General features: G+C 40.1%; 1 long non-coding RNA gene across 9 annotated transcripts; it reads right to left on the bottom strand.

Annotated features, from left to right (window-relative positions):
- Positions 1-7,247: 7,247 nt before the first annotated feature.
- Positions 7,248-10,409, bottom strand: LOC128896834 (uncharacterized). 9 transcript variants are annotated; one of them, XR_008462126.1, is made up of 6 exons: positions 9,893-10,409; positions 9,604-9,835; positions 9,407-9,531; positions 8,906-9,011; positions 8,433-8,807; positions 7,248-7,482 (listed from the first exon to the last, which is right to left on the bottom strand). It is a non-coding gene; the product is annotated as an uncharacterized LOC128896834 (long non-coding RNA). The 9 variants fall into 9 exon arrangements; XR_008462122.1 differs by lacking the exon at positions 7,248-7,482 and adding an exon at positions 7,822-7,940; XR_008462125.1 differs by lacking the exon at positions 7,248-7,482 and adding an exon at positions 7,899-7,915.
- Positions 10,410-16,002: the final 5,593 nt, after the last annotated feature.

The raw sequence follows: 16,002 nt of genomic DNA, 5'->3' as shown, positions 1-16,002 counted from the left end.
CGGAGTGCGTGCGTTTCGTCTTGGAATTGTCAGTAGACTCATCGGTAGGGCTGTATCTGACAATTCCTGCCCTAGACGCGTCGTTTTCTTGATGTATGAATTTCGAAATCGTGACGATTGGTTGAGCCTCGATATTACGACTCTTTTTCGACCAACGCAAGTCGAGAACGATAAATAATTGGTTGAGTTCCGCGTTGAACTCTATTCGACCAATCATTAGTAATTCGATACATCAATTGGCTGAATCCAAAATGTGCGAGAGTCGTCGAAAGATTTTCGGGACTGCACTCGACGCACAAGACAACCGCGAAGCGGTAGAAGGATTCGGAATCAGGCAGATTAAAAGTGCGACAAAATTGATTATGATCGATCCTCGTTAGCAGGTGGTTTATTTGCAGGCGATACAATTGGCCGACTGACCTTTTTCGGTTTCGGAACGTGGCGACGATAAGCCGTTAGCACACAAAAACGGAGTACCGAGAGTGGGGGTCCGTGAGGCGCGCACAAAGCCAGACGTGCGACAAACACCGTCGATCGGAAAAAAATTCCAAACGGCCGAAACACAAAGATTATTCGGCACTATTCGACTGATTGATTATGGAAAACGAAGATGGTTGACGAAGTCTCGATGATCGACCTCAGTCAATCAATCTTACGTTGAATGCTGTACAATCAGAATAAGCCGAATATCAAGGATTCTAACGACCAATTGATACGTGATTTTAATTCAGCACCGTGTCTGATATCGCGTCCGTTTACCTTAACACGAAAACTTTTTGATCAGAACTGTGTCTGATGAGGTCGATCGTTTTCGGTCTAAAGTCTTTGAGAAACTGAACAACTGCAGCTCGATTCGATTATTTCGTTGACCCCTCTTGAGAAAAGAGGAGGAAATCGAGTGAATTGCATTCAAGTATGCCGGGAACCCTGTCAATGGGTTAAGACAAATGAATTCAACATGAGTGAAACGAGAAATATATTAATTCTGTCTTTGTCTGGTTAGCCGTGTCAACGTCCAATCGATATATTGATTTTTCGGAACAGCTGATTCGTCGTTATTTGGTTAACGACAGACTCTCGAAAGATCAAGACGGTTGAACGACTCTGTGGGAAACAGAACATACTCCCCCCGTTGAGAGATTTAATCGATCGACATAGTTAAAAAACGAATGAATAATTGTCACCTGTTTGTTGTTAATGGTCAATTTTCTACAGGAAGTGGCGCCAAGAGCTTCACATTCCGCCTATAGATGCCACCATTTGCTGTTCGTATAGTGATTGCTTGAACGACACCGTCGTTGCCAGGGTGTACTCTTTCGACACGTCCGAGATGTCATTGTAGTGGTGGTAGATGATCGTCTTTTAGCACGACGATAGTGCCCTCCATGATGTTATGTGAACCCTTGGTCCATTTATGGCGAACATTCAGATGATTGATATATTCCTTGTGCCATCGGGACCAAAAGTCTTGTTTCACTTTTTGTATATGTTGCCACTTTGACAACTTGTTGGATAGAGACGATCGAAAATCGGGTTCTGATAAGCTCGTAAGGGAATTGCCAAACAAAAAATGACCAGGTGTTAACGCGATTGGATCGTTAGCACCAGATGAACGCTGAACCCGTGACGCCAAATGAAATTATTTATGAAAAATTGCGGTTGTTGTCCACGTGAAAGTACGTCCGCAGGATTGTCTTGAGATCTGACGTGACGCCATGTAGATGTTTCAATTTTTGATTGAATTTCGGCTACGCGATTAGCCACGAAAGTTTTTAAAACGGGTGGTTCTTTTTTCAACCAGTTTAGAACAATGGTAGAATCACTCCAAAAAATTACACTTTGAATTTCGCTTGATAACGAAATCCTTCCAAATCCCATGTTTATTCATTGATCGTACATATAAACAAGCACCATAGGTACGTTCGCTCGCGTCGCAGAATCCGTGTTATTCTATTTTTTGTGAATTTTGTTGTGAAACGAATCGATCAAATATACTACTATTGAGTATCTAGAGCTGATTTACATAAGTTATCCATTCTGTATATATATTTTCTGGTAATAATGATCCGTCCAAATCAAGTTTTAATTGCCATAGGCGTTGTATTATTAATTTTGCTATTATTGTAATTGAACCAAGTAATCCTAATGGATCAAAGATTTTTGCGATGTCGGATAAAATTGTGCGTTTTGTCAATTTTACTTCTATTTTTTAATTCACTGTGTATGAAATCGAATCATTTTGAGCGTTCCAGTAAATGCCTAGGGTCTTAACTATCGAAGAATCATCAAAGTATTTCGGATGAATTTTATCTTTAGTTAACCCAGTTAGAATATTTGGTTCGTTTAATGCCCATTGTCTTATGTTGAGACATCCCCGTTTAAGTAATTGTATAATTTCATCACGCAACGTGATAGCTTCTTCAATTGAATTGGCACCGGTCAATAAATAGTCCACGTAAAGATCCCTTTTAAGAGTCATTTTAAACAACGAATAGCGAGAAATGGGGCTGATGACAATCTGAATGTAACGGTTTTTAATTCAAATGTTCCGATTTCACCCTTGTCGTCTCCCCATAGGATACGTTGATATTCTCGATCTTCTGGTCGTACAAGAAAATGGCGATACATTTTTTCTGTCTCCGGTTAACACGTACGGGTGCATCCTGAATCGTAAAAGTAGTGAAAAAATGTCATCTTGAATGGTAGGATCTATCATTTGCGTATCATTTAGTGATAATCCACTGCTGGATTTTGCTGATGCATCAAAAACTACACGTACTTTGGTCGTCGTTCTAGAGAGTTTTACCACTGCGTGATGTGGTAAGTAAAGGCCGCGAGTATCGTAATTCGTTACCCTGTAACAGGTTCGGGCTCGGTGCGGTGCGGTAGAACCGTCGCGGGTCGGGGCGCCGACTCAGTCGGTCGCCAGGTTACGCGTTCGAGTGTTGCTTAGCCTGGATGCATGCAACTCATCCCCAGGGAGGTCGGGAAGGAAATGACGGTGCCCCAAAGGGGTCGAGCAGGTAGCGGTCGCACACCCACACTCTCACTATTGGACACTATTTGTCCGATGCTAAGGCATGAAAGTGCTTGCCGATCAGCGTGTCGATGGGTGCTGGTTGATGAAAACGTGGGTCTGCTAATTTTATATTAGCCAGAATTGAAAGTTTTGATCGATCTATTTGAGTGTCAGGTAAGAATCCAGAAATTTTTGGTATCGTAAAAAATATTAAATTTCGTTGGTAATTTGAAACGCGAGATTTTATTACGGTAATTACAATCTTTTTGGTGACAGTATTTAGTTGATTTAAAGCTTCGATGGCTATTGATTGATTTTTGCTGGGAAGTCGTAATTTTGTAGCTAATCTCTCTGTCATAAAATTTGCATTCGAACATGTGTCTACTAATATTCGACATTTAATCGGTTGTTGATCACGATCGAAAACGTAAACAATTGCGGTGGCCATTATTCCATTCAATAACCCACCAGTTACAAGAGAAATGTGACGACACTTGGAAACGCATGGTCGTGAATGATCTAATTCTATTCATGTCGTTTTTTCCGAATTAGAAGATGTTTTCTAATGAAGGTGTGTGTTATGGAGTTTATTGCAAATGCGACATCGTCCCGCTTTGCAGTTTTCAGGACTATGGCCTGGTCGGAGACAATTGATGCATACTTGTGCCCTTTCCGCAGCTTCAATTCGTTTATCAACTGGTAGGATTGAGAATTTTTTACATGAATAAATTGGATGTGATCCAGTGTTACAAATTCTACATAGCAAATTGGAAGTTGTCGCAAAGACGCGTGTTTTCTGTCTCTTTGTAGGTAAGAAATCGCGAGACTGGTACGGGTTTATACGTTTCTTATCTATTTTCTGAAATTTGTGACACCGCATATCCATTATCTTGCTTTTTCAGTGATAAACGTGTTTGTTGTTATTCGAGTTTGAATCGTCAGTCTGTTCTATGTCGTACTCTTTGCATTGGTGCGCGGCCATATGTAAATACTTAAAAACATCTGTAATTTTGGGGATTTCTGTTGTTGTCTGTGTCGTTTCCCAACCCTTTCTAATCTCTTTAGACATTTTCGAGATTACGATGCTTGTAAGAAGATCTGAGCCAATCCCAAGTGGTTGTAAAGAACGTATGTGAAGTTGCATGTAGCTTGCGAGGTCTCGAATCGATTCAGACGAGTTGTTTTTCATCGCGGGAGTATCGCGAATAAGAGTAGCGTGTCGAAGAATAAGTGCGCGTTTATTATCATACATTTCATTTAAATGTTTCCACGCCACTTCATAATTATCTTCGCTAATCATAAGTGCGTCAATCGCGTCTTCTGCTTTGCCAGACAATGAGAGTCGAAGATAGTTTAATTTTTGGACGTTGCTCAAACCAGAATATTTATGTATCATATTCGTAAAAGCGTTTTTGAGAGTGATCCACTGTTCGATACGACCGTCGAATTTAGGAAGATCAATTTTAGGGAGATTTATTTGACACGATATGGGTAAAGTTGTCGCGGTGTGTGTGTTCTTCGTTTGTCGCTCGCGCAGTACTCGTATCACCTCGTTCGAGTATCATGTGTTGCGTATCGTTACTTTTGATAAAGATAAATTAATTCCCATGTCACTCCTAGATGGCAGCAGAGACCCGTTTGCCCGTTGTTATCGAATGTGAATGAGCCCCTGTGTTCGGGAAATAATCCCGATTGTAAATGTTGTACGTATTTAATTTTAATTTGTAAATATCTGTATATACAATAAACTACCGATCGAGGAGCAGTGGTTGCGCCGGCGGGGTGCCCCTCTCTCCGCTCGGGAGTTTGGGTGGATCGAGTAGCTTGACTTCCGCGGCGGAGAGAGGAGCGAGGAACCGAAGACCCCCGATCGATCCCGATCGCCTTCGGGCCGGCCGCGCGCTTGTCGATCGTATTCATTACATTTCAAAACGCTAATCAGAACATTACAAGTTTTCGATCACCTGTTCGAGTTCTTGTCTATAACCGTCACGCGAATTAGCGAAAGTTCCGCTTCTTATTCTTGCGCAGAAGAATAAAATAACCACGCTCGAATCATCGAAGCCGGCAAATCGTTAAAAATAAAAGACGCGAAATATTTTCGAGTCAATAAAACCAATTGTTATTTATTTCGGCAGTTTTCGCGAACACCTTGCGTTTGGCAATTCTGTTTGAAGTTAGTTTAGCGCCAACTACGATTTTCTTGAATTTATGGTATTTCGTTTTTTTTTTTATTGCATTTTATTTAAAACAATTTATTAATACTCACTCGCATAGCGACCGTTAACTAGTATAGACTTCTATTGTAAAAGCTTGTATTTAAAGTAAAGAAATTCAACTTTTGTGTTAAATTAGTTATATTTAAACAGTTATAATAAAGTTCATTTCTTAATTTATCTTAAATTAACTTATTCCTGGCTAAGTCGCATGTAGTTCTAATAATCTTGTCACATGCGGCCTGAACGCCAGAAAAACCCTAAGTCCTTAAAAATAAAACCGCACGGACTCGGAACAAAATTGGTGACAGCGGTGGGATCTTTCCTACATTAAATAATTTTATTAACTCGGGGCATTTGAGTCATTGCAGGAGCAAGGGCAAATGTTGGAAAAGGTGATCTCGACGACTGTGCAAGTTAATAATCGTTGATCACATGCACCTTGCCCACGGGTCTTCCTGCTGAATCAGATCGAGGGACGATCATCGCAAGACGAGGACTCAGGAAAAGGATAGCTGGACGAGGATTCAGGAGAAAGATCGCAGGACGAGGATTCAGGAGAAGGATAGCTGGACGAGGATTCAGGAGAAGGATTGGTGAATTATTGATTGCTGCGTACATATATATATATACATTCGCTCTTTTCCGCTCGCAAAGCTTATACATATAAATATATAATATTTTTCGGATTTTGTTGTAAAAAAAAACATGCCTCCGTACATTACGGGATTTAGAAAGTTCAAAAAAGGGCGAAAAGGAGCCTTGAGTAGTAGTGGTTCTTTTGAGACTGAGGATGTGGGAGTACAGTTTTCCGCGAATAATCAGATTTCTATTGTAGAACAGTGCAATGAAATGGGTGAAGTGCCGTTACAAGTTGCTTTGGGTGAAAATATTTCTTCTGGTACAAATAGTGAATATTCATCTTCAAATACGTCTACTACTGAAAATATTGAAATACCTTCGAATGTTTCGGAAATTGCGTTTATGCCGTTAAAAATGGCCGCTAATCTAGTCTCGATGTTTGATGGTAAAGCTAGTTCTTTAACAAAATTTATCAGACAATGTAACCTCGCGAATTCCCGAGTTAGGGCTGGGGATAGGATAAATTTACTAGCTCTAATACGGAACAAAATATGTGGGCATGTAGACCAGTTGATTGCAGGCAGCTGCGAGCCGAATACTTTAAAGGAACTAATAAATATAATTAAATCAATTTTTGTGCAGTCTTTTGATATAGATCGAATTTACGATGAGTTAAAAATGCTTATCAAGGTAATGGGGAGAGTGTCGAGGGTTATGGAGCACGGGTTAACGAAATTTTGGATAGGTGACTCACGGCGGTAAAGGAGAACTTTGATTTTCAGCAATCTGAGGGGGTCAGGGTTCTCCTTAAGAGATCTGCGATTTCGGGATTCAAGAGAGGTTTATTTAATGTTAATATCAGAATGCTAATGATTAGAGATCAGGCAGATAGTTTGGAGTCCATGATTTTGTAGGAAAAGCGGGCATACGGAGGAACGGTATTTTAGTAAAAACTCGCTAAATGCAGAGTCAAATGTTCGCAGGACACTTAGATGTAGATTTTGTGGAAAAAGCGGGCATACAGAGGAACAGTGTTTTAATAAGAACTCGCCTTCTAAATTCAGGACATCCGGATTTCTCCCCGCAGAGTTTTCACAGGATTTAAACTTCAACAGGGGCCCTCGAACAAACGCATCGCAGGACAAACCCTTAATTGCACGCGTAGATACCATTGTATCGCCCACTGTTCAAGTTTCTCAGAGTCCAGTTCATTAGTAGTTCGACTGGAATATGGATTTAATAGTAATAAATACACAAATTGTTCTTAATCTTACTGGAATCTCTCCGGGAATCATTCAGACTTGTGGTGAGGTTAGTTAGTTAGTTATATTTTATTCTCTTTGGGGAGTACAAGCGGAACTCCGTTCCGCTTACATTTCTTCCTCTTAACACTACTTATACACTAAGTCTTACTTTATAACATAACTTGTGGTGAGGTTATTATCCCTATTAATCAAATCCCCATTAACTTCCAAGTCGTTGATAATGATTTTCCAATAAAGCAAACTGGAATCGTTGGGGTTTCCTTCCTCGAGAAACAGGATGCTACGGTGATATTCAGAGACAAGCTTCCGAATAGTCTTGAAATTAGGAAAAAGGTACAGTCTTCTTCAGCATTTACATAATTCGATCTTCCTCCACGCATTAAGGTCCTAATTTCAGTCCCTGTAAGGAATAAAAATGAAACGGGATATATAAGAAGAATGGACGTTGGTCCAGGGGTTTATATGGGGGAGGTTTTGGCAGCTCAAGAGAATGTATACGAAAGTATTTGTAATTAATACTACCACTGATAAAATTGTCCTAAATGTACTCCCTGTTGAGTTAGAGGATTTCGAGGTTAGGAACCCTGCACAACGTTCATCTCGAGAAACGGACTCTAACCTAAATCGATCAAATGCGCATGCACAGCGATTTGCCCAGTTGGTAGAAATTTTCAATTTTGAGCATCTTACCGAAATAGAGAAAGTTAGCATTTTAGAAATAATCAATAAATTTCCTTATCAATTTCACCTTTCCGCAGATGGATTAGGTTGTTCTAACGCCAGTCACCAATTCACTTTAGTTACGGATCGTTACGGATCGGCCGTTGATCTGGCTGCATAATGTGAAAGATCCAGCTTCTAAAATTATGTGATGGAGAATTAGATTAAACGAGTATGATTACAATATTGTGTATAAACTTGGTAAAGTAAATTCTAATGCTGATGCACTTTCTCGAAATACAATTCCATCCAACGAAACTCATGACTCTCCGTCAAGTCTTCCTCAAGTAGAAAAGTCTCTTAAACCTTGCTCAAAGCGTTTGAAAAAGATGCTGGACTGCGCAGACCAGTTATCGGTTCCAAATACTTGTACGAGCAGGGTTGATAACCGTTTTGTTGACTATAGTAATGAGGAAATGATAGCTTCAATTTTTTGGGTGAATGGAGGAGCAAAAGAAAAAGGAAAGGAAAAAGTAAAAGAGGTAATGGAAAACCTTAATGTGGAAAAATGCTTTTGTTCTGATGATGATGACAGATGTGACATTTTAAATAAAGTGATACAAGTTCATGTTAGTTTGCCCTCTGTTGGGAATGAATGTATTCAAGCTAATATTAACGGTAAGGGATCACCTCGGTTGGGGACTAGTGATGAGCCTCCTTTGGGCGATCGGTTGGACGGGATGACTGTGCCCCAGGCAACCGCTCCCGATGTCATTGGAGGTAGTCCGTTTCCGATAAGGCTGCCAGAGTTGCAAGCCTTGCGTAATCTTGGATCGCGGCAGAGGTGTGGGTAGCCTGTTTTTGCGACTGTTGTTGTGGCAGAGGCTGACGAGCCTGGTTGTTTTTCGGAGTGTGCTGTAGCGGAGGCTGTGATGCCCAGTAGATTGTTGACGACGATGTCACGGCAGAGGTCCCCGAGGAACCTAGTGATTGCTCAGCACATATCCAGTTTTTTCGCGACCAAGACCGCGCGGGGGATCCCAGGTGAAAAAACCGCTAATGACTCTGAAAAAGACAAAATTTTAATATTGGACTCTAACAGACAAACAACTGATACAACTGTTCTCTCTCCATTACCTGTAATTTTTAATAGTAAGGATTACCTTTTTATACGTAGAGACAACCTTGTCTATTTTCTACCACGAAGAGGGTTTTCCATTGATCAACTCAAACAGTATTCTTTGAATGTCGGTGATGCCATGACCTTCCCTGCTGATAAAATTCGTATTTACCATTTGTTCTTTAAAGCTGTTTCTCAGGATAAACCAAATCCTGTTCACATTGTTTCCTCCATTAAAGCACCTATTAGATTCCTCAAATTTGAAAACCTTTAGTATATGAAAGAATGACAATAATCTTGAACCCACTGAATAGAATTTTATTATAGATACGATAAATCAAGTTTTGAATGACTCCAAATACATAATTACAGTTTGCACTGGTGAAATTGAAACTCCGTCTCATTCAAGGAGATTTGAAATTATTAAGGAGTTTCACGAGTCTATAATAGGGGGTCATAAAGGCATAATTAAACTTTATAGCAGCATTCGAGAACATTTTTATTGGCCTGGTATGGGAAGGCAAATTAAAGAATTTGTACGTACCTGCTTAATATGCCAAAGGAATAAAATTCGTTCTGCAAAGACTAGACAACCCATGCGAATTACTGACACTTCCAAGGTCGCGTTCGAAAAGGTGCAGATGGACATTGTGAGTCCATTATTTTCAACTTTAAGAGGCAATCGTTATTTACTGACGCTTCAGGATAATTTAACAAAGTATTCTGATGCTATTCCCTTACCTAATATCGATTCAGTGTCTGTCGCTGCCGCTTTGTCCGAACAGTTTATCAGTAAATTTGGTTGTCCTAGGGCTATTCATACAGATCAGGGAAGTAATTTCATTAGTGGAATTATGAAAAACTTCTGTAAGATTTTTAAAATTCAAAGAATTACCTCTACTGCATTTCTCCCTCAGTCATTAGGATCTCTGGAAAGAGCTCATCGTGTATTCATAGACTATCTTAAACATTACTGCACAAAATCAGATTAGGACGATTGGATAAGATTTGGTATATCTTCATACAATACCTCTGTACATGAGTCCACAGGTTTTACTCCACATGAATTGGTTTTTGGTGCAAAGGCCGTAATTCCTTCCGAGTTTGCGAAGCAGGAAGTTCCGCGAACCTTTATCCAGTATTTAGATCAGCTTCTCACAAGGGTCACTATTACTCAGGCAATGGCAGCAAAAAAAACCTTGAAAGAGCTAAAGAAAAAAGTAAAATACATTATGACAAAAATGCAAACTCTCACAAATTTAATTTAAATGATGATGTATACCTGCTAAGGGAACCTAAAACATCGAAATTCGATTCTTATTGGACTGGTCCTTATAAAATAATTCGAAAATTAAACGATTTAAATGTTGAAATTGTTTTATCAGCAAATAAATTTAAAATTGTTCATGTTAATATACTTAAGTTAGCGTGTATAAGACTTGATAGTACTACTGATAATCTTGAATAATGTAGAATAATGCGTTACCAATGTAAGTCTTCGCATAAGATGTATGTAAAGTAGACATGCGTGTTAGGGGTTTTGGTTATCCATGCCTTGTTTCGCCTCTAACTGCCGTAGGATCAAGGGTGGATCGAGTAGCCCTTGTGATCATGGTAGGAGTGCATCGCGAAACCAAACGCCACCGCGACGTACGCAACACTATGATGAATCGCAACATGTTAGGGCATCGCGTCAACAACACGGAGAAAATCGGAGTCAGACGAAACATTTAAACTCCTACGGCGCCCGTTCACGCAACGACAACAGAGCGGGCGCGGATCGCGCGACCTCCTCAAATTCGAGGACGGTAACCTTCCGGAACAAGACTCCGAGGACTCCCTTCGAGAGGCACCCGCCCCACGAATTCGCGTCAAAGCGAAGGAGTTGGGGGCAGGAGAAGGCGAATTCTTAATTGATACGGGAGCCGTATTAAGCATAGTAGAATTAGGCGCAGTTCACCCTGACGCACCCGTCGTTAATCGCGACCGGTTCGAAATAGAAGGATTAAAGGGAAAAATTCATTCTGAAGGCGCCACTTGTATGAAAATTAACGGTAGCTGGGTGCTATTTTATGTTGTTAAAAATTCAAATTTACCTCCAGGAATATCAGGCCTAATAGGTGGTTCGTATCTCCTACAAGAACAGGCCTGTGTATCGTATTTTCATCGCTCGTTACTAACGACTAGTCGCCCAATACACCCGATACGTTTCTCTAATTCAGCCTCAATGAACGATGCTCTTCGATCGTGCAAAAGGGGACGCGAAACCTTGCAGGCTTTCCTTGCTGAACATCCAGAATTAAAAAACGAGTCTAAGGAAAATTTGGAACAAGCACCTTCACCGCATCCTCTCACACAGCTTTCAGAAAAACAGCTCGCTGAACACGAAGCATATGATTTGGGAGAATATCAAATTAGCTACCCATCCCCTGACGAACGATTAGATAATATCATGGACAAACTGAAAATAGATCATTTAGACAACGTGGCACGCAACCTGGTAATAAAGGCAGTAGAGGAATTTTCGGACAGATTTTTCGTTCCCGGTGATCCATTCGAAAAAACTGAGACAGCAACGCATTCGATCCCTACAACTGATTCCGTCCCTGTATATACACAGCAATACTCATTCACACCGTTTCCAGAAGAAGAAATTAAAAAACAAATTATCAATCTTGAAAATTTAGGAATAATCGTTCCATCAAAATCTCCTTATAATTCTCCGCTTTAGGTAGTGCCGAAGAAAGCTGACTCCGCGGGCAATAAACGTTGGCGTATGGTAGTTGACTTTCGCAAATTAAACACAAAGACAATAGAAAACAAATTTCCTATTCCACGCATTTCCGATATATTGGATCGATTAGGAAAAGTTCGATATTTTTCGGTATTTGACGTGGCAAATGGATTTCACCAGATTCCAATGGCACCAGAAGATCAAGGAAAAACGGCATTTTCCACACCAGAAGGACACTATGAATATGGTCGCATGCCGTTCGGATTGAAAAACGTCCCAGCAACATTCCAAAGGTTAATGAATCAGACATTACGAGGGTTAATTGGAAAGGAATTGTATGTATTCTTAATACGGCAAAACGCGCAAAACCACTTACGAATTTAACCAGCATTAAGACCTCTTTCACTTGGACTGAAAGCCATCAGACAAGCTTCGAAGACCTAAGACAAACCCTATGCAAAGAACCAGTTTTGAAATACCCAAATTACGATGAACCATTTATAATAACGACAGACGCTTCTGATATAGCGGTCGATGCAGTTCTAAGCCAAGGAAAAGTCGGACAAGACCCGCCAATCGCATACGCATCACAAGTAATCACACGGGCCGAACAAAATTACTCTACCACGAAGAAAGAATGTCTAGCTATTATTTATGCAGTAAAACATTTTAGGACGTATATTTATGGACGGAAATTTGTCCTCGTTACCGATCACCGCCCATTACAATGGCTATTTTCGATTAAAGACCCAACATCGCGGCTCGCACGCTGGAGAATCAAAATTAGAACGCTTGCTAACCGTTCTCCGAACTACGATAGAGAAAGAGCGCATTACCCCGTTCCGAATAGCAGCGCACGGCGAAACCTTACACCGTTTCAACGCGAATATCCTTAAATTACATTTAGAAGAAATATTCTGGAATATACCAATAAAAATTACAGCATGCACAGGGAAAATTAAAGTGCCCGGGGAAGATCAACGCGAGGATATCATCCGATATTATCACGAAAGTTTAATAGGGGGACATAAAGGAGTAACAAAAACATATCAGCGAATATGAAGTCACTTCGATTAGCCGCGAATGCGTCGGGACATTGAAAACTTCATACGAAATTGCTACAGTTATCAAGAACAAAAGCTCGTTCGTATAAAAATGCGAGAACCAATGCTCATAACGGATACGCCAGCAAAGCCGTTTGATAAAGTGGCTCTCGACACTGTTGGTCCTCTCCCTATAACCCCCAGCGGAAATCGGCATATTTTAACTATGCAATGCCAACTTTCAAAATTTTGTATAGCAATTCCATTACCGGATATTCGTGCGCTTACCGTCGCTGATACCTTCTCACGCTATTTTATCACAATTTTCGGAACACCGCGTGCTATTCTGACCAACCGCGGGAAAAGTTTCATCAATAATTTAATTCAGGACATAGCCCGCGTCTTTAGAATAAATCACGTTACAACATCCGGTTACCGCCCCCAGACAAACGATTCACTAGAAAGAAGCCACATCGTTCTCACCGAATATTTGAAACACTATTTGGAGAGATACGAAGACTGGGATCTACTATTGCCCTTTGCAACCTACTCGTACAACACTTCGGTACACGAAGCAACTAATTTCACTCCATACGAAGTAGTATTCGGCCAGTTAGCTAGGGACCCATTTACGCCATTGTCTCGCAATGAAATTCTAACTTACCCATCATATGTACAAAATTTGGTACAGCGATTAAACGAAATTCGTTCAATAACACGGAAAAATATAAATGATAGCAAATTACGTTCCAAATTATACTACGACCGTAGAAGTAACGAAGTTAACTTCAGACCGAATGACTTGGTCTACGTTTTAAAAATACCGTGAATAGGGAAATTCGATTCCCATTATGAAGGACCATTTAAAATTTGCAATATCACGGAACAAAATAATGCTATTCTAATGAAAGAAAATGGTCAAAAATTCATGAAACACTTCGATAAGCTAAAACATGCTCATTCCAAGGAAAAACCGCCTTGAAGGTATTTAGTATCGGTTAACAATAGCCGATACGGTAATACAAAGCTTAATAAGTTAAAACTTTAACCTTGCCAACTTAAACAACAGATCTAAAAATAAATAATAAAATTTATTACCACCTAATTCTAAATATGCATAACTCTTGACCATACTGTATTACCCTTCTCTCTAACAGAACTACGATTAGAAAGATTTTATAGAATAATCACAATCAGCACAATATATTCAAATGGAAGAATGCTAATATCAATCGAAATTCCCCTCCTAGATAAAGCACCCTTCAATCTATATCGGCTACATCCATTACCATCCTTTTTACCAATTTCACGTAACATTTCCAGTGCCATTCTCATTGTACCACAAACCCCGTACCTCGCAATCGATGACTCTCATAAGGAATATCTCTTGCCAAGGGAAAGCTTCATACAAGGATGTAAGATTCATCCCACCAAATACATCTGTCAGCTTACATTGCCATTATACAGCCTAGAAAGAAGCACCAATTTGTGAAACCGACCTTCTTATTTAAATACGTACCATAGAATGGAAAAACTGTAACATAAGATCATTAAAATCAACTGGCATATTTATCAACCAACTCAAAACTACAAACACATAGCTATACTCTGTCAAAGAGAAAACACCGGTGCAAATCAAATGCAATTACCGCGCCACAGGCTATGAACTGATACAAGGTCCAGGAATTTTGAAACTAAAAAAGAATTGCCAGGTACAAATAAATAATTCAAGAATTATTGCATCAGAAGAAACAACGTCTAAAGTAAACTCGACATTTAAACAACTACCAAGCCTAAATATAACGCACCTGATACCACAGATTACACCTCATCACATACAAATAATATCCGATTATCAACAACAAGAAATACCGCTAGGACCATTACATGATAAAATAAACGAGAAATCCATTGCCTTACTAGAAATCGAACAACAAGTAAACAATTTAGCGACACATCACCGTACGCAAAGATTAACATCCTATTCAACCTATGGAATATCCTCGATAGGGATACTAATTATCATAATTGGCATAATATGGGTTGTTACAAAATTTTATAAGAATCATTGTTCAAAACTCAACATAACAGCAAAGAAACCAACTGAACAAATAGAGATGGGAACACTAAAACATAGGAAAACAGAAAATTTAGCATCACCCTATATACAACATACGATCTCGCCACCGTTTTGCATACCACCAATTCCAAGAAGTCCGCCTGCACTCACAGCAGATCTCGCGGAAAAAATAAGGAATGTCCACCTCTACTAAACAGCACAGGTAAAGACGTAATGTCAAAATCCAATCAGAACTCACCGTTACCACCTCCATTCATACCTAATATACCCTATATAAACCATCGCACAATTACACCATACCATTATCAAAGTTTTTTTTTCGTGTGAACTACAAAGACCACTATAAAGCAAAATGGGTTTCTATAGAAAACCAGGAAACGGTGTGAATCTTAATGAAACTACATAATTAAAGAACAACGCCCCCCTAGTAATAACCCATAACTAATGAAGTTTCTTTTCCCTTCTTTCATCTTAAATAGCTGCTATGCCCGTATTCGATGTAACACGTATGCCGCGACTTACCACCCCAGCAGAGAGGCTGCTCCCGCCGCCTACCCTGGGTGGCTTCCGATGGCACCATAGTCTGTGATGGATGCCATTGGACCTTCTCAGAAGACGAGGCAAGAAAATACACACCGGCGCATGTACATCGGCTGGTGCGAGAAGGCTGTATGGCCCACGCAACGGCCCGCTGTTTGGAGTGCCGGAGACGGGCACTCAACCGAGGCAACCCAGAAGAATGCATGGAGTGCATAACGGCCATCGCTGCAACACCCTGGGTCGAGCTGGTGGTACGGCACACCATACAAGTTCCATCTCACAGGACCAAACCCCTTCCCCCCGGCCCCGAATAATTATTTCACTATTTTATATTATTATATTATATATATTATCTTATATTAATTTTCATATATTTTTTTTCTCTCTATATATACATTGATACACACTACTTTATATTATTACATTGTCATGAAATAAAATAAAATAGAATAAAATATCAGTCAGTTATGAAATAAGCGTTCGATGAAAAGGTACACCCTTGCTACACAAAACAGCCTCTCGAGATTGTTTTGTGTCTGGCGAAGGGGGTGTTACATTCGGCCCTGCCGAATAGTGTCCCTTTTCATTGATCTCGCATTGCACATAGTTAGATCAGATACTTTTAGGAATGCGCTTGACAAACGATGCGGAAACCGTTTCTCGGGAACCGAATCGTGCGATCTGCGAATCAGCGATATAGGCGTCAACGCTCAACGCCAGCACATCCGCTGAACTTGGGACCC

The sequence above is a fragment of the Hylaeus anthracinus genome, unplaced genomic scaffold (assembly GCF_026225885.1).
Source record: "Hylaeus anthracinus isolate JK02 unplaced genomic scaffold, UHH_iyHylAnth1.0_haploid 11978, whole genome shotgun sequence".
NCBI lineage: Eukaryota > Metazoa > Arthropoda > Insecta > Hymenoptera > Colletidae > Hylaeus > Hylaeus anthracinus.
The sequence above is the reverse complement of the archived record's forward strand: the minus strand, read 5'-3'. Positions and strand labels throughout refer to the sequence as shown.